Consider the following 22211-nt stretch of genomic DNA (forward strand, 5'->3'; position numbering starts at 1 on the left):
AACGATAAGCATCGACACAGCTACGATAATCCTCCACATTAACTCGAAGTAGGCATTGGACAATAGTTATGCAGCAATTGTTAGATTCGATTCTTAGGGGTGGCAATTCTGGGCATATAGTTCTAATACTCTTGGAATTCAAAGTTCGAACTTAATATCTAACGGGCACGAGCGCAGGAAGTGGTCCAGCCAAGGAAATAAGCTGAACTATATTCAGCTTGACTGGCTTTCGGGCAGGAATGAAATAAAAAGCGGAAGACCGGCAGCGGTGTGTCTCTTGCAGCCGCTCAATGTATTTGCTCTTCGTAAATGATATAAATGGACTGCACATCCTTTCTCTTTTGTTTATTTCTCTATTTCCTTTTATTTATTCAACTCTTTTAATTTCTACCCGTACGCATACATTCTTTTTTTTTCATTTTTAGCATATTTCTCTATTCCTCTCATCCTAAGGTACTGCCATTTAGTCGCCCACTGCGAACAAGGCAAAAACGCTTGCGCGGAATTTACAGCAAAACCTTCCGCGAGTGAGCTCTCCCTGTATCAGCGCCTGCCAAAGCACACGCCGTCGTTAATTTGATTTGTTCGGAAACAAAGCGCCTCCGTTTCGAGACGAAGACGGCCGCGGCAGCCTCGAGAACAATGCTACCGATTCGATTTGTAATTCATCTTACTCTTCCTTCCTTTCTTTCTTTCTCCTTCGAGCAGTTGTTGAAGATCCTCGTCTGTCTCTTAACCGCCACTTGTCTCTCCAAACTCCACCTCTTCACCCTCTCGAACCCCAAATCCCCGATTTACCTTTTCCGCCAGACCTTGAACTTGTATTTGTTCTTACCAGCTTTCGCGTTTTCTTCTTCCTTCTATTTTTGCATACCGGAATGCTACTGCAATGCGAGCACTAAGAAAAACGAAAACTACTGATGTTCGTCCTCTTGAAATAAAGAAGAAAAATGAATCAAGTGAAAGGAAACACATGGAAACGTGCATGCTGTGTATCGTACTGAGGCGTTGCCTCGTCCGTTTGTTTTAAGAGGACTGTCGACAGCCTGTTAACTGGGCCTTGGAAACCGTGGTGAGGAAGGCTGTGCTGGTTCCGGAATTGGGTTTTCGAAGTTTCTTGGAGAAAGCAATTTACTCCGCACGTCTTTCTTGTTAAGTGCACAGCCGTTAGATGAACACGGGACACATTTTCTCCGAAGGAAGACGACAGCTACCCCCATGGATGGATACATTTTCTTTTGTTTTGTTCTTTCCAGTGCTTACTTTTTCCTTGCTGTTTATTTCTCGGCTACAATTGTTGCATGGCGAGCCTCTTCAGGGCGAAAATCGCAGTGCAGTTGAGCTAATAAAGCTGCTGTAAAGCACTGCAGTTGGTTGGAAGCAAGAGCAAGTTAGAATAAGCTAGCGCATCACAGTGGCAGTTGGACATCGATGGAAGAGGCTTTCGTTCTGCAGGGGACATAAAAACGCGATGAAGAAATGACGACGACGACGACGACGACGACGACGACGATGATGATGATGATGATGATGATGAGAAGAAGAAGAAGAAGAACCAAAAGAAGAAGAAGAAGAAAGTACCGCATAAGAAAGTGAAAGTTATACGCAGAGCACAACACCAATAATGGACAGCTTTAGTTCAGCCTGTTTAGGTATAATAACAAGGTGACGCGGAATCATGATCATCATCAGCAGCAGCATCAACATCATCATCAGCCTGGGTACGCCCACTGCAGGGCAAAGGCTTCTCTCATACTTCTCCAACTACCCCAGTCATGTGCCGCGGAATAGCGGGCTCGAAATGAGCACAAGCAGAAAACTAAACGACCCAGATTGTATAGCGCTCATACACTATTTTGTAGATTTAACGTTATCAGGGGCGCGATCGGAGATAGTTTGTTCGATACGCGTTCTGTTCGGTTGCTGCAACGTCACAAAGTTGCAGTATGCAAAATTTGTGACAGCGGGGCGGAGAGAGCAGCCAATCAGGAAGCGGTGACCTCCCCGGAAGTTTACTTCTGTCGTTCGTCGTCTGCTTGCAGACAGTATACTACAAAACAAAATGTTTCTCGTCTTCCAAATGAATGAAATTTTTATTTTAAGAAATGTACTTTTTCTTCTCAAGCCCGAACACGTTTTCAAATAGCAGTACGTGTGACTACTGCAATTTATAACTATTAGTTTCTTTGCGTCGTCCCTAGGTGGTGTCGCGCACAGCGAGAAGAAAAAAGAAAAAAAAACGACGGGATGAGTGGCGCACTTTTCAAGAGGCAGCGACAATATTCCAGTGGCTCGCTGGCACCGATGATGGGGTCGATTTCTCTATACAACCAACGATTTATTTGTTTCGAGAAACAAAAACGACGCCATAATTCACTTCCGTTGGGAACAACCTAAGTTCCGAACGGAAGCGCCATTTTCTTGAATTAAACTATGATTGGATCCAAACGTGCCATGCCGCAGAAGCCGGTTGGATCCAATCCAATCCACCAGACGCGCCATGCGAAGCCATGTGATCGCTCCAAACTTCCCAGCTCCCGTCGCGTTCGGCACCTAGCAGACAAAATGCTCGGTGGGAGGATGATTGACAGAAGCGTGACGTCACTTTGATGTCACCAAAAACGTGGCCACGCCCCGGGGCTGGCGACGTCGGTAACCTACGTCGCCAAAACGACGTCGCCAAACCAAACCGCGAAACGAAGGGAGCAGGCATTGCCTTGCTAATTAAATAATGTATATTGTTCAGTATTCTCCCCCATGTTACTGATGTCGAAGCTATTTGGATTAAAACCAAACTTAATAATCGTACAATATTCATTGGTGCTATGTACAGACCACTAAACTCTCCAGTGAATGTGCTTAATAAGTTAAGAATCTTTATGGACGCACACCTAAAGCACGAAGACAATATTATCTTATCTCTCTGACCACAGACGGTCGTTCACATCGATAATAATGAAGGCGGTCTCAATGGCCAGGGGGGCCCCGCTAATAGTGGCAGGAGATTTGAACGCGCCCCACGGAGCTTGGGGTTACGCAAGGCCAAAGCCTAAGGGAGAGCCGCTATTGGAGGCAGTCACTATGTGCTCGCTAGAGCTGGTGACGGACCCCCGCTATCCGACTCGGCTAGGCACGTCGGTGGCGCGGGACACGACGCCCGACCTGACCTTCGCCAAGAACGTGCGAGAGGCCGAGTGGCGCAACCTATACGAGAACCTCGGCAGCGACCACTACATACTGGCGGTGACGATTCCCATCAAGGCGGCACCACCAAGAGAATTTAAGGTCACCGACTGGGACGCCTTCCGCAAAATAAGGAAGGAAGACACAAGCGAATACGCGGACCTAGACAGCCTTTTTAGAAGGCTCAAAGAAGACGTTAGCACCGCGACGAGGATTGTCCAAACCGAACTGAACGTGGAAAGGATGGACGCGAGATTGGCACACCTATTAGACGCAAAGAATTCCATCACGGCCAGGTGGAAAACGCAAAGACTGAATCGCAGACTGCGAAAGAAAGGAGCGGCACTAAACCGGGAAATTGAAGCGCACTCGATCGAGCTTTCCAAGTAACAGTGGAACGAAGTGTGCGCGTCGGTAGACGGACAAATGAGAACCGGGCGCAAATGGAACCTCCTAAAGAAACTGTTAGACGACAGGCAACCCAAAAGCAATCAGAGATTGGCAATCGATAGGATTTTACACAAGCAAAGGGAGCAGGGCAAAACGGAGAGCGAGTTCCTAAAGGAGCTGGCGGAGACGTATCTGCCACTGGGCCCGTCAGGCGATGGCGACTATCCACAATATGCCGGCACAGAGGTCGAAGAACTCGACGCACTCTTCACGGAATCGGAAATTTGGGATCCCTTACAAGGCCTTAATGGACGCTCCGCGACGGGCCCTGAAGGGGTCTCGAATAAACTGTTAAGAAACCTAGACGGAAGGTCGGTCGAGAAGCTCACCGAAGAAATCAACAGAGTGTGGGAAACGGGTCGATTACCAGAGGTCTGGAAAGAGGCCTCGGTCATACTAATACCGAAACCCGGTAAACCACTTGCGGCGGAGAACATGCGGCCAATTTCGCTAAATGGCGGAACAAAAAAGACAGCGGAACATGCCATGCATAAGCGAGTATCGCAGTACATAGAGAAAGAGGGCCTCTTTCCACATAACATGGTGGGCTTTAGACCGGACCCCTCCACACAGGACGTAATGTTACTACTCAAAAAGCATATGATCGACGGCATGACCAGAGACACCAGGGGCATACTGGCCCTAGACCTAACGAAAGCGTTCGATACGGTCAAACACTGATTTCTAATGGAAACGGTCTCGGTGATGGGGCTCGGCCGGAAATTCCTCTCTTACATAGGCTCCTTCCTCAGAGACAGGAAAGCCACGATCAAAATAGGACAGGCCGCGTCCGATCGGTACACGCTGGGCGCGAGGGGCGCCCCACAAGAGGCGGTGCTCTCCCCACTATTGTTCAATCTAGCAATGAAATGGGTCTGGGACCGGCTGACGAGAGTGACCAACGTCAATCACGCTCTGTCCGCAGACGACATTACAGTGTGGTGCCCGGGAAGGTCCGACGCAGAAGTCGAGCAGGCTCTTCAAGAGGCGCTGGACACAATGGAAGAGTACCTGAAGGAAACGGGACTGCGTCTGTCACCCAGCAAATCGGAACTGTTGCTGTACAGGCCCTCGAAACAAGGCATGAGGAATTTGACGCCGATCGGTCAAATACCGATCAAATTACACACGAGTGCCGGCCAACCGATCCCCAGAGTGGACACTATAAGAATCCTGGGGCTGCTAATTGAGGCTAAAGGCGGCAACACCCAAACGGTTATGAGACTCACGTCCAAAACGGAGAACATGCTCCGGCTGATTCTCAGGGTGACGAACCGCAGGGGACGGCTCAGCGAGAGCAATCTCATCAGACTTTACCACGCCTTCCTCATGAGTCACGTAAATTACGTAGCCTCGGCGCTAAAATGGATCAAGAGAGACGCAGCCAAAATAGACACACTGATGCGCAAGAGCATCAAAAGGGTGCTTGGTCTTCCGATCACTACAAGCACGGAGCGGCTCGATCAGTTAGGGGTCCACAATTCGCTAGCAGAAATCATCGAAGCACAGACCAAGGCACAGGTCGTGCGGCTGTCGACCACCAGGGCCAGCAGACGCATCCTAGAAGAAGCAGGCATAAATGCAGAGGCAGAGTGCAACGCACGCAAGGTCGCGCTCAGCGCGGCGGTCAGGGGCACTTTGAAGGTACAACCACTTCCGAGAAACGTCCACCCGCAATTCAACGAGGGGCGCCGAAAGGCGAGGGCCCGAGCACTGCTGAAATCCATCGCCAACTGCCCGGGACTGGCGGCATTTGTAAACGCGGCCCAGTACGGGCGCAGTGACCGGTACGCGGCCGTCTCGATACGATGGGATGGTACGATCACTAACGCAGCAACGTTCAAGGGGGTAACGTCCGAAGTGGCCGAACAGCTGGCAATAGCCATGGCAATGAGGGCCCCCGAACGTCCTTACATGTACACGGATTCGCGATCGGCGGCCAGAGCATTCGCCTCGGGCTCGATATCGCGGGAAGCGGCGGCCGTGCTCGGCAGCGAGGGAGCCACGGGTCATCACATCGTCAAATAGTTTCCAGCACAGATGGAGGCCGATTTGCACCCCGACTTTCCCAACGCCAACGAGCTGGCGCATGGACGCGAGTGAGGACTCACGCACCGCGTCGATCGTGGCGAGCGAAGTGGCGGGAAGGGAGGGGAGCACCGAGACCCGCTACTCCCCTTCAATGAAATACCAACGCACTATAAGCTGTCGAGGAGGATCTTCCCGCTCCCCCACGGAACCACTCACTAGACTCACTAGACCACAGTCGTTTATAGTCAGAATGCTTCAGACAGGGTCGTTCCCCTCGAGAGGCAAACTGAGCCTTTATTCACCAAAAGTAGAGCCGCATTGTCCGGATTGTGGCGAATCATACTGCTCGCTAGCGCACATGCTCTGCTATGCTCCCCGTTAAGCGGCACGGTGTTCAGTAAAGAAGAAGACTCGGTGGACGCCCTGCGAAGCGACGACCACCAGACCCAGCTCCGGGCCGTCCAGAGGGCTCATGAAAGGGCGGAGGCTCACGGGCTTCCCGTTCCAACGTGGGTGCGGCCCGCGATCCCTGCCGACCACCAAACCAAAAGTGGGTGGGGAGGGGTCCCTCAGGACTCAATAAAGTTATTTCCTCCGCTTCTGTGGTAAAAAGTTCTTTTTCGAAGAGTAATACACTTTTGTGGTTATTTGATCTACGAAAGAGGCACATTATTGCGACACCACTACATGCTGACTTAAGGGAACCATGCACTTCGCAACAAAGCTACATTGTTGTGCCGGTAAAACGGGGACTATTATACTTTCTAAGCACAGTTCGTAGATGCTGTCGCTTCAAAAGATAGTAGTAGTCCTGAAATCCGATTGCGGCAGTTGATATACAAGCAGCATTCCTATGCAGACGGAACAGGTCGTATAGACGTGTTTTGCCAGCCAGCACCCACTTCGAAGGTGCGGCAGATTGGAGAGGCACTCGCAGTGAGGTCAAGTTGTTTGCAAACCACGAGATACTTATTGGATGGGAAGGAACACTTATCCACGTGAAAAACAGCTGCACAGTAACCAGGGTGGTGCTGTACGGCCTTGCGGAAAATCAGCTACGACGCCAGGACAGGCACGCACGTGCGTTGCACCGGCACACCCTGAAGCGCCAACGCACAACGAATGCGGAAGCAAAAAATGCAACACGCAGTCACGCAAGCGGTTGTTCACGCACACAGTAGCACGAAAGGTTGCGTAAACCCGAGAACGTGATTTGGAGGTTCCGAACAATGAATGCGTCAGTCCATGCGGTCAGAGTGAGCAGCAGAACCAGGGAACATTTTTTTCTGGGCCCTATACGACGGGGCGGCGATTATGCGCTGCATCGATTAATACCGTGCAATGCCCCGGAAGCTAGCTCTGCAAGATACAGCTTATCAGTCCAGAGATGTTCGCCGTATACTTAAAGGGACTCGTCATCGATCACAGGTGGCTCGAGCTTAAGTACCCCTCTATGAATTCACAAATATAATTTTTGGTTTGTAATGATGTTTCTCTTTGGCCAGTCGCCTTGGTTAATGAAAATGCGAAATCAAACACACCGCTGTTGCATCAAATGGAAGAAAACATTATGCTCGACAATGTGAATTTCTCTTCGCCATAAATATTATCAGCCTGTTTTCTCGCTTTTCATTTAACTTGAAGTCGTTCACTCTGCTAATGCAGATGCTGTTCCTGGTGCTCTTGGTAAGAATGTATATATCATCGAAACATTTATAGGGGAGAAAATTCCGGGAGAACCCAACTTACAACGAATGTGGATGTTATTGCTATTAGCATTGAAGGAATGTAGCAACCAGTGCTGCCATTTTAGCGATGTGTAGCTAGATTTACCGACTTGTCTGTTTAGTGTCAAATTTTTCAGTTTAGTGACAATCAAACTTTTATCAAGTTCAGAAAGTTGCTTCGAAAGTAGCCTTCTAGAACACACTTAATGAAAAGCTATACGTGTGGGCGGCCGTAATTCGGCTGTATCGCGTGCGTGTAGGTTTGCTGACCATGATGAAACAATGGTTGCCTTCACGGATTCACAGTGCGCTCCCAAAATGCATGTCATTTTCTGTTTATTTTTTATACTTCACGAATCCTGTTGAATGGGTCTTAATGCTCCAAGTCCACACTTTCACTAAACTCGTTTGATTTAAAGTCATTTGGATACTTTATTGTCAGACTTATAACGCAGACCCAGGTGAACAATAAGACATATCGGCTCTAGAAAGGCGTATACATATACGAGCGGCTGGGCTCTTTCACGCGTGCCTGAACACACTGATTTCTTATCACATGAGTTTTGGACAAACCAGTGCTGGGAAGAGCATTCAGGTAGACTAAGGTGCGGAAGCGTGGTATTTGACCTGCATAAAGGTCATGTAACTGTAATCGCCGTAGTAACGTGCAACCTTGCGCGTCTTGCAGAATTTTGCTGTCCCATCAGGAGCACATACAACTAGAAAAATTTTAGGAATAATGTGAATCAAGTGTCTCAAGGTGCTAGTTAAATAAAATTGCTTTTGTTCTTTTCAATCGTACTGCACTTGGAACCTCACAATCTGAAGGTAAATGATGAATTTCAGCAGTCATGGTCTGTTGTTATGTATGTTTATTAATAGCGAAGTAAAAGCCCACTACACATTGCTAGTAAATGCACCGTTTATCCTTCAAACACACGGACCCTAAACAAACGTGAGACGCTATAAGTGTATTACGCCATGCTAGCACATATGATAGAGTTCAAAAACGTCTACCTTAAATACCTAAAGTTTCCTCATAAGATGAGCAACAATTTTAGCGACATTGCTAAACAATTTGCAGACAATTAGCGACTTTTTCGTCTCACTTTAGCGACACGCTTCAAGAAATTATGGCAACACTAGCAGCGACACACCATATTGCCACCTCCGAAACGCGTCAAACGTCAGGTGCATATGCAGCCTGGATCCTCTCTCGCACTTTCACTCTGGACAGGTTGTGCCATCTAACGGCACCACCACAATGTCTATGCGTGGTTCATGCTAATATATATGGAGACGAGGTCGTCTTAATATATGTGACGCAGCAGGTTTCATTCTGCTCGCCGCTTGAGAAATTTAAAGGGCTCTTTTTTTTTGTCATTGACGAACGACTAATACCCAGTGGCGCATACCCAAGGACCCAAGCTGGCGTAAAGAGGCTCGTTGAAGAACGGCGCGTACCCAGTTGCACGTACCCGGTGACCTCAGTTGGCCTACAAAACGTCATTTAAGAGTGGCGCATACACAGGTGCTCATACCCAAACGATTCAAGTTGGCGTCAAAGATGTTTATTAAAGAGCTACACATTCCCTGTGGCTCCTACCCAGCCACACAACTTGGCGTCAGAAAGGTTCCCTGAAGAGCTACACATATCCATTGAACATACCCAGTGACCCAGGTGGGTACGGTGGTCAGTTTTGAACCTATTTCTTTCAGTGCAGCAACTCGATTCTCTACCTATTTAACCATGGACTATCATTATATATACAGCGATCCAAGTTAGCGAGAAAACGGTTAAAGACCCAGCCCGGCATGTGCCACCGTTGGCTCGGTAGGTCGCGGGTGGTAAACGTGCTTGAAGTGCCCAAGTAATGCTAATCGCCTTAAGATCACTTTGCCACGCCATCTGTTTGGTTGCCGACTAACCAAATTTCATTATTTATGTTCTTAGATTTCCTAGAAGGCTTCATACACTTTCCGCGGGCTATCTATATACCCATCTGTGTCTCTAACCATTTTGCCGCATACTTGGATAACTTTATATTTTCATGGTCTAATGCATCGAGCGACGGGCTGCTGTGTTGAAGGAGCCCGGTTCGAAACCAACCGTTGGACATTCTTGCGTCACTGGGTGTGTGTCACTGGGTATGCAACGCTCTTCCATGAACCTCGTTGATGCCGACGTAGGTCCCAGGGTATGTTGCACTGGGCATGTGCGGCTCTTCATCTAGCCGTTTTTTCGCATGTCTAGGTTACTGGGTAGCCCGTTGTCGAATTAGTAGTGCATCAGGCTGCTGTGCTGAGGCAACAGTGTTCGAAGCCAACCATCGGTACGACATGGGTCGCCAAATATGTGGCAACATGCTGCTCTTCAATGAACCTGTATCACCAGCGTTGGGTCACTGTCAATGCGGGACTGCGCAGGTACCGCTGTGCAATTAAGCCATGCATTTAACGCCAACTTGGAGCACTGTGTATGTGCCACTCCATATGTGCTGGTCTTCAGAGTATCTCTTTGATGTGAACTTGGGTCACTGGGTATGCACCAGTGTAGGTGCGTGCCGCGCTTCAATGAACGTCTTTGGCGCCGACTTGGGCAACTAGTTATGTGCCACTGAGAATTGCCGCTCTACAATGACGAAAAAGATTCCCTAAATTTCTCCGATGGTGAGCGGAATCTAAGCCACATCACGAGGGTTCCTTAAGGACAGCTCACCGACGCATTCGCAGGCTGCGTCACAAATGCACTGGTTATGCGCTGCTTTTCAACGAACTTCTTTCACTCCAACACTTCAGCGAGCTGCGCCATGGATGCACTGGGCATGTGCCACTCTTTATTTGAAAAATACTGTCAGCCTTATACAGGCCATTACAGGGCTTTCAGTGAGCCTCCCGACAACTTTGGTGACTGAGTTCCCGCAAGCGAGGGAACAATATTCAGCGTTCGCATGCACCGGCGCGCCGCGATTCTTATCCAGGAGGCCACACGCGGACTACTCGGCTGTGTCACTAGATGGCGCTGCGTGTCCAGAAAGAAGCGCGACAGAGGAGCCCGGTTGCGCAATGACGCGTTTCTCAGCGTTAGCACGCACCGGCGCGCCTTGCATCTCGGAGGCCACGCGCCGGCTTCGCGGCGACGGTGCTAGATCGCGCCGGGCATTCTTAAGGAAGCACGAAAGAGGAATCCCGCTGCAGCACATGACTCATTTATAAAGCTTTTCGACTGTAGCAATAGGTTGTGTTGCTATATTTATTCAATGCTAAACGCATTAGTATCGACAAACATCGTGAGATGGGTTCCGCCGAATTCTTTTTTCCTTATTTCTGTCGTCTTCGTACTAACAGTATGGTTTGTGTGAGGAGGGCATACTCTTTAGGTTGTGAGTGTTGTTCGGGAAAAAAATAACGCGGCAGATTCAACCCAACATTCGAATATAAGTGACACGAAGCTTTGTTGAGTTAGCGAGGGGGAAGCAGTAATGGATGACATTGATGACACTAGATGGTACTGAGACGCTGTTAGCTGTCGGCGGCACAAAAATGAAGACGATGCCGAGGGACCAATGTGGATGATAAGCTTATGCACAGAGACACACGACACGCATCTAAACATATTTAAGGTTTCATACACCATGTGTAGCGGTGGCTTATTTAATTCTCGGTGAATACTCATGAATGTTGACATGCCCATTGCCAAAGTTGTCAGTTCGTCCACATAACCTGTGAGCCAAGTTGTCTAACTACATAGGTCATGCAGCAGCCAGCAGCAAACTGTTTATTCGGTGCATATATACTCAGTGGCTCAAGTTGTCTATATTTAACCACAAATATATATGACGAGGAAACGACGAAGAACGCCGAATCCCTGGCAAAATGCGAACAAAGTTGCGCTTTAGTGCAGTATGTTCCACTATGATGATTGGATAGCGCATGGGTACCATGCAGTCACGAACCATATATTCGCACGCACACGAAGCTATGTGAGTGCAGTCCTTCAATAAGGGTAACGTTAGCTCTGGCTCTTGTAATGCTGCACGAATCTCGATGAGACGGATCGCGAAAGCCGCGCGAAGCGGGTTCCGCAGAAGCCGCAAAGGGGATCGCCGTAAATCAGAGCCACAGAATAATTTACGACGATTGCAAGCCGATGGTGTGTTTTTCTGCTGATGCTTTCGCGGTTGAGTGGCAGAGTTGTGTTCTCGCCCTGGTTTGGACGCGAGAGTCACGTGCGCGACGACGCTGGAGCGGTGTGCATTGACCCAGGCGATCGCTTCGCGGCGACAGGGCTCGCCCTGCTTTTCTCAGGCGCGTTGTCTGTATGTATAGACAGTGCCTGGTCGAACTCTGAGCTGCCGGGTCGGGGGAAAGGCCGGCTGCGTAACAGCTATGGCAGTAAGGGTGCAAATGAAGACAGAGTGATACGACTCGTGCAATGAAGAAGGAAGTAGCAGATAAAAGCTTGCCTGCTGATTGCTAAAGTAGACGAAATCAACAGTTGCCAGCATAACGGAGCGTCTGGAACTATTTTGAATGTAACATTCAACACAGAACTGCTCAGACACTAAAGCAATGACGGTAGTTCCAGTACACGTAGTTAGCATGAAGTCGGCCGTAGAACAATCGACATGAATGATTTCTGCAATAAAAACAAGCATATTTAATGCTGACTTGAACCAATCTCGGTCGAATACGTACATATTTCGACTCTCCAGAAATAACTATGGAGGACACTGCTTTAGCATCTTCATCGAATGATTCATGGGATTTAACTTCCAGACACAACATTGCAGATAAGACTTCGTGGTTGAAATCTCTATTAATTTTGAACGCCGGGGGTTCGCTACCTTGCACGTAACTATAAGTGTACAATAGTTTTTCATTCCACGAACATCGGATTGCGGCTGCCGTGGTAAAGAAACGAAAATGTGGCCTCTACTTGGAAACCAAATGCCATAGCAAACAAGCCATCGCGCCAAATGAGAAGGCGAGGTAACACCATGGTTAGTCATTTTAAGAATGAAAACGGGCGAACGCCGTAGCTATGCCTTGTGCCTCATGTTCAAGGAACACGATAACCGTGATCTGCGCAAGGCAGAGAAGTTAAATGTAAAATTGTTAAATGTTTGCGCTCAACAATTGCTGTAGAAATTCGACCTTTCTTCCGGCTCTTATGCACAGCCTCCCACACTTGTAACCATGTGGCGGTGGTAGTGACAAACTTTTATTGCTCTCAAAAGAGAAGCACAAGGAGGTTTGCATGAGCGGGTTCTTAAGGGCCCGACCCTAAAAGATTCTAGATGGGATCCCTAGTACGGGACACCAGTGGGGTCGGCCGCTGCCCGGGCGCGCTCGACCAAGGCCCTTTGGGCCTGCAGCTGAGCAGGGTCGCCTCATAGTCCTCCCGAGTGGGGTTGGTGTGAGGGACAATAGCTGGGTTAGATGGGCAGGCCGACACCATGTGGTATATGTCCGAAGACTTCTCCACACAGTGCGGACAACTGCCCGTGAAGGAATGATCAAAATTTTTGAGTGCTACTGGGCGCAGCAGAGCGTTCGTATAGAGACGAAGTAGAAGCCGCTCCTCTGTTTTAGATAGTCCTTTACTCGAGCGAGAGTAAAGGCTATGGCCAGATTGATAATGATGGTCAATGGCTTTTAAGGAATACGCGGCATTGAATTCGAGATCCTGATCTAAGGGGTCGAGAAAGGAAGCCCGGAAAGAGAGCGTGCAAGCGGCGGCGTCGGCTGCCTCATTCCCCTCGAGACCCATGTGAGCAGGAGCCCATACTACGTTCCGGTGAGCAGGGTCCCCTCCCCGCTGTGGGTGCAATTTTGAAGTTTTAACCATGTCGCGCGAGCGTCCAAGAGGTGCTGTATCAGAGCCTTACGACAGCGATAATCTGCGAGACTGGCGCAGCCGCTCAAAGCGTCCTTCAGTGCGAGTGTATAGTCACAGATAGTCAAGTCATAAAACTTCTGCTTTGGTAAGGAATGCGTCGTCCAGACGGAAGCGCTTGCGAAACTTGCACGGGAGAGTGCTGTGTAGGCCTGCGCATACTACTGCCGGTCTCGCAGCTTATCGCCGTTGCGAGGCGTTGACTGAGTGTGCAGCCGATACTTGTGCAATGTAGTCAAAAATGTCGGAGGCTATACATCGCGTGCTTCTGTGTCAGCTATCTTAGGTTATTGAAAATGGGAGACTGAAGCCAGTCAGTGATGCTGAAACCACAACCGTTTTTTTTTTTGCTAGAATAATCTGTGCTCTTGCACCGGCCTGCATCATAATAATATATCGCTTCTCGGCCTTTTGGCTAAGATCAAAGTGTAGTCTGCATCATAATATGCAGCGAAAAGATAAATATTTCAGTTTGGTTCCCCGCTCGTGAAAATGCAATACCAAAAACTGTTAACTGGATCAGGCGCGCACTTTTGTGCACGTGTTTTTTTCTGTCTCTCCTTTCATAAGTCAGTTAAAAAATACCGTGCACATTTCACTGAGACCTGAGTAACAAGTGCTTACTGAAGTAAAAAAAAATTCATAATGGGCAGTCTTACAACAAAACCGATTAAGCAATAAATGACACAAAACCAGCAAAACATTCCGAGCAATATTGTAATTTTAACATGAACCGGAAACTAGAACTCGTAAGACATTACTACTTTTAAAAAAAATGCACGGTTCACGGAATCCTTACAAAATCACGTAGATTATCACGAAACGACAGTCAGAAAGGTGGTTAGTGCTTCTTCAAGAGAGAGACAGAGAGAGCAAGGTCAGGAAAGGCAGGAAAGGCAGGGAAGTCAACCAGACGAACACCCAGTTTGCTACCTTACACTGGAGTTTTTTCAAAAGAGAGAGAGAGAAAATGAAGAGGAAAGGCAGGGAGGTTAACCAGACATGACTCTCCGGTTTGCTACCCTACACTGGGGATGGGGGATAGGGGTTAGAAAGATGACAGAGATGAGAGAGAGAGAGAACTAAACTTTTATTTTCCGAAACGGTAAACCGAGTCAGAACCCGGTTCACCCTAGGTGGGAGGATTCCTTATTCCAAGAACCCTCTGGCTTGGGCTGCCTCTTTGGCCCGGGCGACGAGACTGCGTTGGTCGTCCAGGTCATCGGAGGAAAGCTTGGCCTCCCACGTTTCGGTTATGGTATGGATCTGCGGTGATTTGGGGCGCTCTTCTTGTGCTTCTATGGGGCGGCTTTCTTTGGAGTCGTCTTGTGGAGCTTGTGAGGTAGGGTCTGTGGGTGTGCCACGCAGTGGGCAATCCTGGACCATGTGTTGCAGGGTGTCTGGAACGTCGCAATGGGGGCATATGTACGAGTACTGCGTAGGATACAGTCTGTGCATGATTATTCCGTGCACGTAGGTGTTGGTCTGTAGGCGGCGCAGGATGACTTCTTCCTCCTTGCTTAGATTCTTGTGTGGCAAAGCGTACGTTCTTCTGCTGAGTCGGTGGTGTTGCAGAAGCTCCGAGTACTTTAGGGTGATGTCATCAACGTTGGTGGCCGGCCTAGTGTGGGATTGCAGGAAAGCCCGGCTGGTATGCTCGCGGGCAGCGGCGTGTGCCGCCTCATTTCCTGTCATGCCCTGATGGCCTGGAACCCAGTCGATGTAGGTGTCGGGGAGCGGGGCGCGTGCGATGTGATTTTTTAGTATCTTGAGCGCTGTTTCTGATACGCGGCCTTTTTGATAGTTGCGAGCTGCTGCTTGGGAGTCTGTTAGTATTATTGCTACTTCAGGGCAAGTTGTTATTGCTAGAGCAATTGCCGTTTCCTCTGCAGTCTCAGGGGCTCTTGCTCGGATGGTGACAGCTGCAAGTTCTTTGCCTTGGTGATCCGTGACGCTTAGGGCAAAGGCGTTTCGTTTAATATACCGGGCAGCATCGGTGTACCTCGTATGAGGGTCTCTTCCGTATTTCTTGCTGAGTGCGCGGATTCTGCTTTGGCGACGCTCCTTATGATAATTTGGATGCATATTGCGCGGTATACTTGCAACGCTGATGCAGTCCCGGACTGCAGGTGGGATTCTTGCTTTCTGGTCTGTGTCTGCAATGTAGCTTTCACTGTAGTTGAGGTAGCGCAAAACTGCACGTCCGGTAGGTGTGAGCTTGAGCCGCTCTAGTTGGCTGATCTTATGAGCCTCGACAAGCTCTTCCCATGTATTGTGGACGCCGAGCCGGAGGAGTTTCTCCGTTGATGCCATGGGTGGCAGCGTCAAGGCTACTTTGATTGCCTTTCGAATGACGACATTGAGTTTTTTGATTTCTGCCGGCTTGAGCTTCAAGTAGGGAGTTCCGTAGGTGATACGGCTAGTTAGGAGAGCTTGAATTATGCTAAGCGTGTCGTGCTCCTTGAGTCCGCTTCTTTGGTTTGTGATCCTCTTGACGAGGTGCGTAACTTGTGACAGTGTGCGTTGGAGACGCGGGAGAGTGGCCGCCCCTGATCCGTCCTTGTGGATGTGAAGTCCGAGTACGCGAAGAGAGTCGACTGTAGGGATCTTGGTTCCGTTGAGCGAGACGCTAGGATCGGGTTCGATATAGTTAGGTGGTCTTCCTCGTGTCCGTGCTCTCAGGACAAGAAGCTTCGACTTTTCAGGTGCGCATTGGAGACCGCAGTCTCCGAGGTATCTTTCGATAATATCTACGGCTTCTTGTAGATTGCGTTCTTGTTGTCCAGTAGTAGGTGCTTTGGTCCAGAGTGTGACGTCGTCGGCGTAAAGGGCATGGCATAGGTTTGGGATGGCGTTCAGTTGTTTCGGTAGCTTGATCATTGCGATATTGAAAAGGAGGGGTGAAATAACTGATCCTTGTGGGGTTCCTTTGTTGGGTAGCCGAAATTTATCGCTGCGGAGGTTGCAGACGCCTACTGTTGCTGTTCGGTGCGTCAAAAAGCTGCTGATATAGTTATAGATCCGGGCTCCGCAGCCTGTATCTTCGAGGTTGCGGAGAATGGCTTCGTGGCTCACGTTGTCGAATGCGCCCTTTACGTCGATTGCCAGGATTGATGATTTGCGTCTGTGATCGAGGTAATCAAGCAAGTCTTCTTTGAGGAGCAGGAGTACGTCCTGCGTGGACAGATGCTGCCGGAATCCGAACATGGTGTGCGGCAAGTGTCCGTTGTCCTCGAGGTATGTTGTTAACCGGTCGTGCACCATGTGCTCGAGGAGTTTGCCCACGCAAGATGTGAGGGAAATGGGACGTAGGTTTTCGATGCGAAGAGGTTTGTTGGGTTTGGGGATCATGGTGACCTCTGAATGCTTCCAGGCTGCTGGTAGGTCCCCCTTTTCCCAGCAGTCGTTGTAGTACTGTAGCAGTGCTGTAGTGGCAGATTGCGGGAGGTTGCGTAAGAGCTTATTAGTTATTCTGTCCTTGCCGGGACTGGTGTTTCTAGTGAGTTTGGCTAATGCTGCGTGGAGCTCTGCCTGGGTGAATGGTTGATCGAGATCTGGGTTTGGTGTACCGCCGTACGCCTTTCGGGTGGCTGATGAAGTGGGCTTGTCGGTGCTAAGTTTTTGCTGAAGCTCACGAAGGAGATCATCCTCCGATCCAGCATGATTGTGGATCAGTCTGTGTAGATCTTGCCTCTGTTGCGTTTTGGTGCGATCGGTAGCTAAGAGAGCGCGTAGGAGATGCCAGGTTTTCTTGGTGCTGAGTGTCCCTTGTATGCTGTCACAAAAGGCGTGCCAATTTTGCCTGCTAAGTTGCTCCGCGTAATCTTGGGCCTGTATGGTGAGAAGGGCGATTCGTTGCTTAAGTTTTCTATTGAGCTTTTGTCTCTTCCACCTCTTCAGGAGGCTTCTTTTGGCCTCCCAGAGATGAAGGAGATGCGGGTCGACTGCGGGGGTGTTGGTGCTTAGCTGGATGGTCTTGGTGTGGTTTTCTGCGGTGATGAGAAGGCCCTTGAGCCAATGGTCGATGTCGTCAATTGTTGTGTTGCCGCTGAGGTTGTCTCTGAAGGACTTCCAGTCTGTTAGTCGAGCAACTCCAGTCTTGTTTGGTTTCCGGTTGTGCGCGATGTCAAGTTGGATAATGTGGTGGTCGCTTCCGAGCGTCTCCGAGAGTCGACTCCACTCGGCCCAGTGGACGTTCGCTGTGAACGTAAGGTCCGGGCTAGTGTCCCTGGAGACACTGTTCCCGACTCTCGTGGCCTGCAATGGGTCGTTCCAGAGGGTTAGCCTGTGGTGTTGAGCAGTGTCGTGCACTCGCGCTCCTTTCTTCGTGGTGCTTGGATAAGCCCATGCTGTATGTGGGGCGTTGAAATCTCCCATTATAACAACTTGATGGCCTTTCGTGCGTTTCCTAAGTTCACGGACAAAGTGGTCGAATCCCGGAAGTTGATCACGAGGAGGGCTGTATATGCTGGCGATAAAGAGACTTTGCTGCGTTTTTCTGTCTGGTATGATCTCCACTAGGGTGTGCTCGATGGGGATGTCTTCTATTTCGTGTTCCTGCGTTGTGAGAGTTTTCTTGGTAAGGATGGCTGTGCGTTGAGTTTGTGCATGAGCGATGTATCCTTGAAGTCGGACGTTGTGGGTATTGGTTTCCTGTAGGGCAATTACATCAGGGTAGTCCAGTTTGACAAGTTCTTGTAGGTTTGCATACCGGGGACGGAAGGATCGACAGTTCCATTGCCAGATGCGCAGAGTATTTTGCGGGGTATTTGTTGTGGTTTTAAGTGTCGCCATCATGAGGATCTTCAGCTTCACAGGCAGCATCATGGTTGGGTGAGATCGAGCGGGAGGCATTGCGACTGTTCGTGCGAGCCTTCTTTCTACCCTGCTCGGTCGTGTTGAGAAGGCTGTCGAGGTAGGACTTGGTGACATAATTGTTCTTTGCGTGTGCTATGAAATTGTTGACCTGGGCTGTTAGGCCGGTAACCTGGCTTGTGAGAGTGGCGACTTGATTCGCGAGGGTGGTCACTTGGGTGTTAAGGGTCGCAATCTTGTCGACGACAGGCTTGGTGATGTTTTCAATCAGGGCAAGGATGTTCTTTGTGAAGACGTCCTCGAAAGCCTGGAGGTGCTTTTGAACTCTAGCTTCGATAGCGGAATCAACTGCATCCGTGGTTAGCGCTGTAAATGATTGATTGCTTCCATGTTCATATTCTTTGCATCTTTGGAATAGTCTGTCTATGAGACTTTGTTGATTTTGTAGCTTGCTCTCGAGGGCTCTTACGGCTACCGCTTCTGCCGATGCGACGCTGGCACTGCCTGAGCTGCCGGCCACTTCAGCGTAATTCAGGCGTTTTCGGGAACGCGATCGCGATCTTGATCGTGATCTTGACGTGGGTCTGTTATTTCTTGCGGTGCTACTGGAGGCATTACTTGAGTTGGCGGCGCATCCATTGGCAGCGCCTAGTTCAGGGAACTCATCGCGGTTGGAGCTCCATCGACTGTCTCGCTCTTGGATCCTGTTTTGCCATTGCTGTCTTACTTGGTAAGGCGGTGGGTTGGGCTTGAGCTTTTTCTTGCATTCTTTCCCAGCGGTTTCGTGCCCCTCTCCGCAAATCTTGCACGTGGGATGGCAGTCATGGTTCGGGGGTTGGTTTGTTTTGCCACATTTGTAGCAGAAATTTGGGGTTGGTTTTGGGCAAATGTCTTGACGATGTCCGAGGTTGCCACAGGTTCGGCAATACTGAATTGATTTGCGGTAGGGCTTGCATCGGTAGTCGCCGCTCTGATAAATGATGTTGTAGGGGACGTGTGGGCCCTCAAAATAGATGACCGCCGCCGTGGACTGTCCGAGCATGCGGGCGTTGAGGACTGTATAGCGTGCTGGCACTCGAATTCCGTCCATTAGTTCCGCACTGCAAGTCCCAGGCGTGATACCGTAGATAACACCTTTCCTGACATCTTCGGGTAGACGAGAGTTGGCTTTTACGTTGTAGATGTTGCCTCCAAGCTGTATGTTAGTGACCTTGGCTAAGTTTTGAGCGTAGTTCTTGTTTGCTGTACTTGCAATGATGAGGTTTTCTTCTTTTTGCATTTGTACTCGCACGTTGTCATGGAATTCTTTTTGCAATATTCCGCTGGATCTTCCGATTGCGTGAGTGACTGCGACGAGTGACCATTTGGCGAGTTCAAGGCCAGCTTGTGGGCGGTAGACAATCTTGATGTCGTCCAAAGGTAGCGGTGGCATTCTGGATTTGCGCGGCGGTGGCGGCATGGCTGGCTGTTGTGTGGATTGGGTCACTGCGGGGGCTTTGATGCGCGTGATTTCCTTCTTGCCTTTCCTTTCCCATGTCAGCCATTGGTCGTTGAGGTCTATGGTTCTGCCGCTGTTTTTATCGTAGGTCCAAGATTGCGCGACGTCGGCTTCTTCCGCTGAGTCTGTATGCATTGCGCTGGTTTCTTCTCGTCGTTCGCTTGACGTCGCGTCCGTCGCGGGTGTTTCTTGGCTCATCTCAAAGTCTGCTTGTCAGCCGCAGCGCCTGCGAGCGCCGAGCCTCCTCTTCGGCTCACAGTGCACGTGCCACGCACGTGCGGCAGCGAGCGCTGTCGAACTCCTTCCACGCGCACCGTGTGCCTGTTGCACGTGCGACGGCGGTTCTCCCCTGCGGGCCTGTGGGGTCTCGCGCGGCGTTAGGCTTAGCAAGGCACGGGATGGTCGGTGAAGATAAAGCTCGAAATCTTGACCAAAACGCACTCACTTTTAAAGTAGGTGGTATCCGCTGGTTCCTTGCAGCTTGCCGATTCTGTCGGTGCAAAATGAAAGGGGTGAGTGGCCTTTCTGTAGAAATGAGCGCAAGACGCAGGAGCCCATGTGAGGCACGTCAGTACTCCACGGCCCCCTAGCGGAGACTCATGACAGAGATGAAAACGCTAAAAAAAAGGGGGAAAAACACGCACACATGGAGGCACACACACAAAAGGCGTTCCAGTTAAAGTCGTTCACACAGGCCGGTAGAACGCAAAAAGCGCAATAGCGCTTGCATGGCCTTCTTCTGTGACGGTAGGTCCTTTCGATGTTGTAGAATTCTTTTTTCGGCTAGCGCTTGGTCGTCCAGTTGGTCAAGTTCTTGGCGAAGGCATGCCCTCTGTGTACTGTACTGCGGGCAGGCACACAAAATATGGCCAATTGATTCTTCATGGCTGCAGTGGTCACAGGTTGGGCTGTCGGTCATCCCTATGCGGAATGCATAGGCTTTAGTAAAGGAAACAACCAACCAAAGTCGATATAAAAGCGTGGCGTCTCTACGGCGAAGCTGTGATGGCGCTCGAAGACTTAGTGTTGGATCAAGTGAGTACAGTCGCGTGTTTCTTAAATGTGGCTCATTCTATTGCGACGCGGTGCACTGCCGAGCAAGTAGGCGGAGCTTCCGTGCTGCGTCAGTTCTAGAATGAGGAATTGGGACGCGGCACTCCTCAGTATGGGCTGAGCGGGCAGCGTGATCCGCCCATTCATTGCCGATAATCCCGCAGTGACTTGGAAGCCACTGAAAGGTTATTTCGTGGCCTGCTTCACTTATATGTTGCAACGTATCTGTAATATGGAATATTAGTTGTTCGTGTGGTCCGCGTCGTAAAGGTGACAGTAGAGACTGCAGTGCCGCCTTCGAATCGCAGAATATTGTCCATTTATGTGGTGGTTCATCACCAATGTGATGAAGGGCAGTAAAGAGCGCTGCGAGCTCTGCTGCCGTCGATGTTGTCGCGTGGGTCGTCTTAAATTTGATTGTTGTAGCTTTCGCTGGTATGACGATTGCCGCCGCGGTGCTACTTGGGAGGGCAGATCCACGCGATATTGTGCGTGATCTTTAGCACCTAGGAATCCCTCGGGATGTCTGTTCTCTCTGGACAACAGTGAAGTCTCAACACAGCACTGATTCTTCGAAGAAAACAGAAAATAATACTAGCAATAAAAAACAGCGCTAAACAACAGGACGAGGGAAGGGACACAGACAACAGCGCTGACTAACAACCAAAGTGTCTTTATTATTTCAGTCGGCAGATATATACTTCGCCGCTATCTCAAACAACAGAATAAACAGAAATGGGCATGCGAAAGGGGGGGGGGGGGGTTCTATTAAGGCGATAGGAAGGCAATCTCTTTCGCAAGGAGAGAAATAGAGGGAAGGCTTACACATGCTTCGCCGCTAACATGAATAGACAAAGCTTCGGAAATAAGGCGTGCGTGGTCATCGCGGTATTATGACAGGTAGGTCACATCTTTAAAAGGAGGCTTGCAGCCGCATTCATTGCAATGCAGTGATAACCGGCTACCTTTAGCTCGTTTTTGAACTTTGTTTGAGTGCTCGCGCACGCGTTCATTGATGCACCGTCCCGCTTGGCTAAGAAAACACTTGCATGAAAGGGGAAGAGGGCTTTTTACAACTTTTTTTTGTTGTTATTGGTTACCCGATTGACTTGATGGCCCAGGCTACCTAACTTATTTTTGGCAGTGAACAGCAACCTGACACCTGCCCTGCTGACAACTTTTTTGAGATTATGCGCAACCTGGTGCGCAAATGGTATAACCGGAACTATTTGCCGTGAGCGATTCTCAGATTGAGCAGCTGCCGACTGCTTTCCTTTAAGGCTTGTTGCGAGGCTTTCAGCGATGCTGGTCAAAAGCGGTACCGGGACCGGGAAACCTGCGAGCTTCATCCTGGCTACTTGCTTTTCGAACCTTACATCCACTTGGTGGTCACAAGACCTGATGAGGGCCGCCTTCATGCAAGATCTTGCAATAGCGCGCTTGATTATATTTGAGTGCGCGGACGAAAAGGGTAGAAGGCTCTTATGAGACCGAGGAGCGTAGCCCCAACATACATGATTGCTTGAGAACGATAGCTCCAAGTGTAAGAAACGAA

At 49.6% G+C, this 22211-nt stretch overlaps 1 protein-coding gene and 1 pseudogene across 1 annotated transcript in view; both read left to right on the top strand.

Annotated features, from left to right (window-relative positions):
• Window positions 1–22211, top strand: part of LOC139060773 (uncharacterized) — a 467390-nt gene that overhangs the window by 273964 nt on the left and 171215 nt on the right. The gene's annotated exons all lie outside the window — the stretch shown is intronic.
• LOC139047163 (U2 spliceosomal RNA) lies at window positions 13686–13887 on the top strand (annotated as a pseudogene).

The sequence above is a fragment of the Dermacentor albipictus genome, chromosome 6 (genome assembly GCF_038994185.2).
Source record: "Dermacentor albipictus isolate Rhodes 1998 colony chromosome 6, USDA_Dalb.pri_finalv2, whole genome shotgun sequence".
NCBI lineage: Eukaryota > Metazoa > Arthropoda > Arachnida > Ixodida > Ixodidae > Dermacentor > Dermacentor albipictus.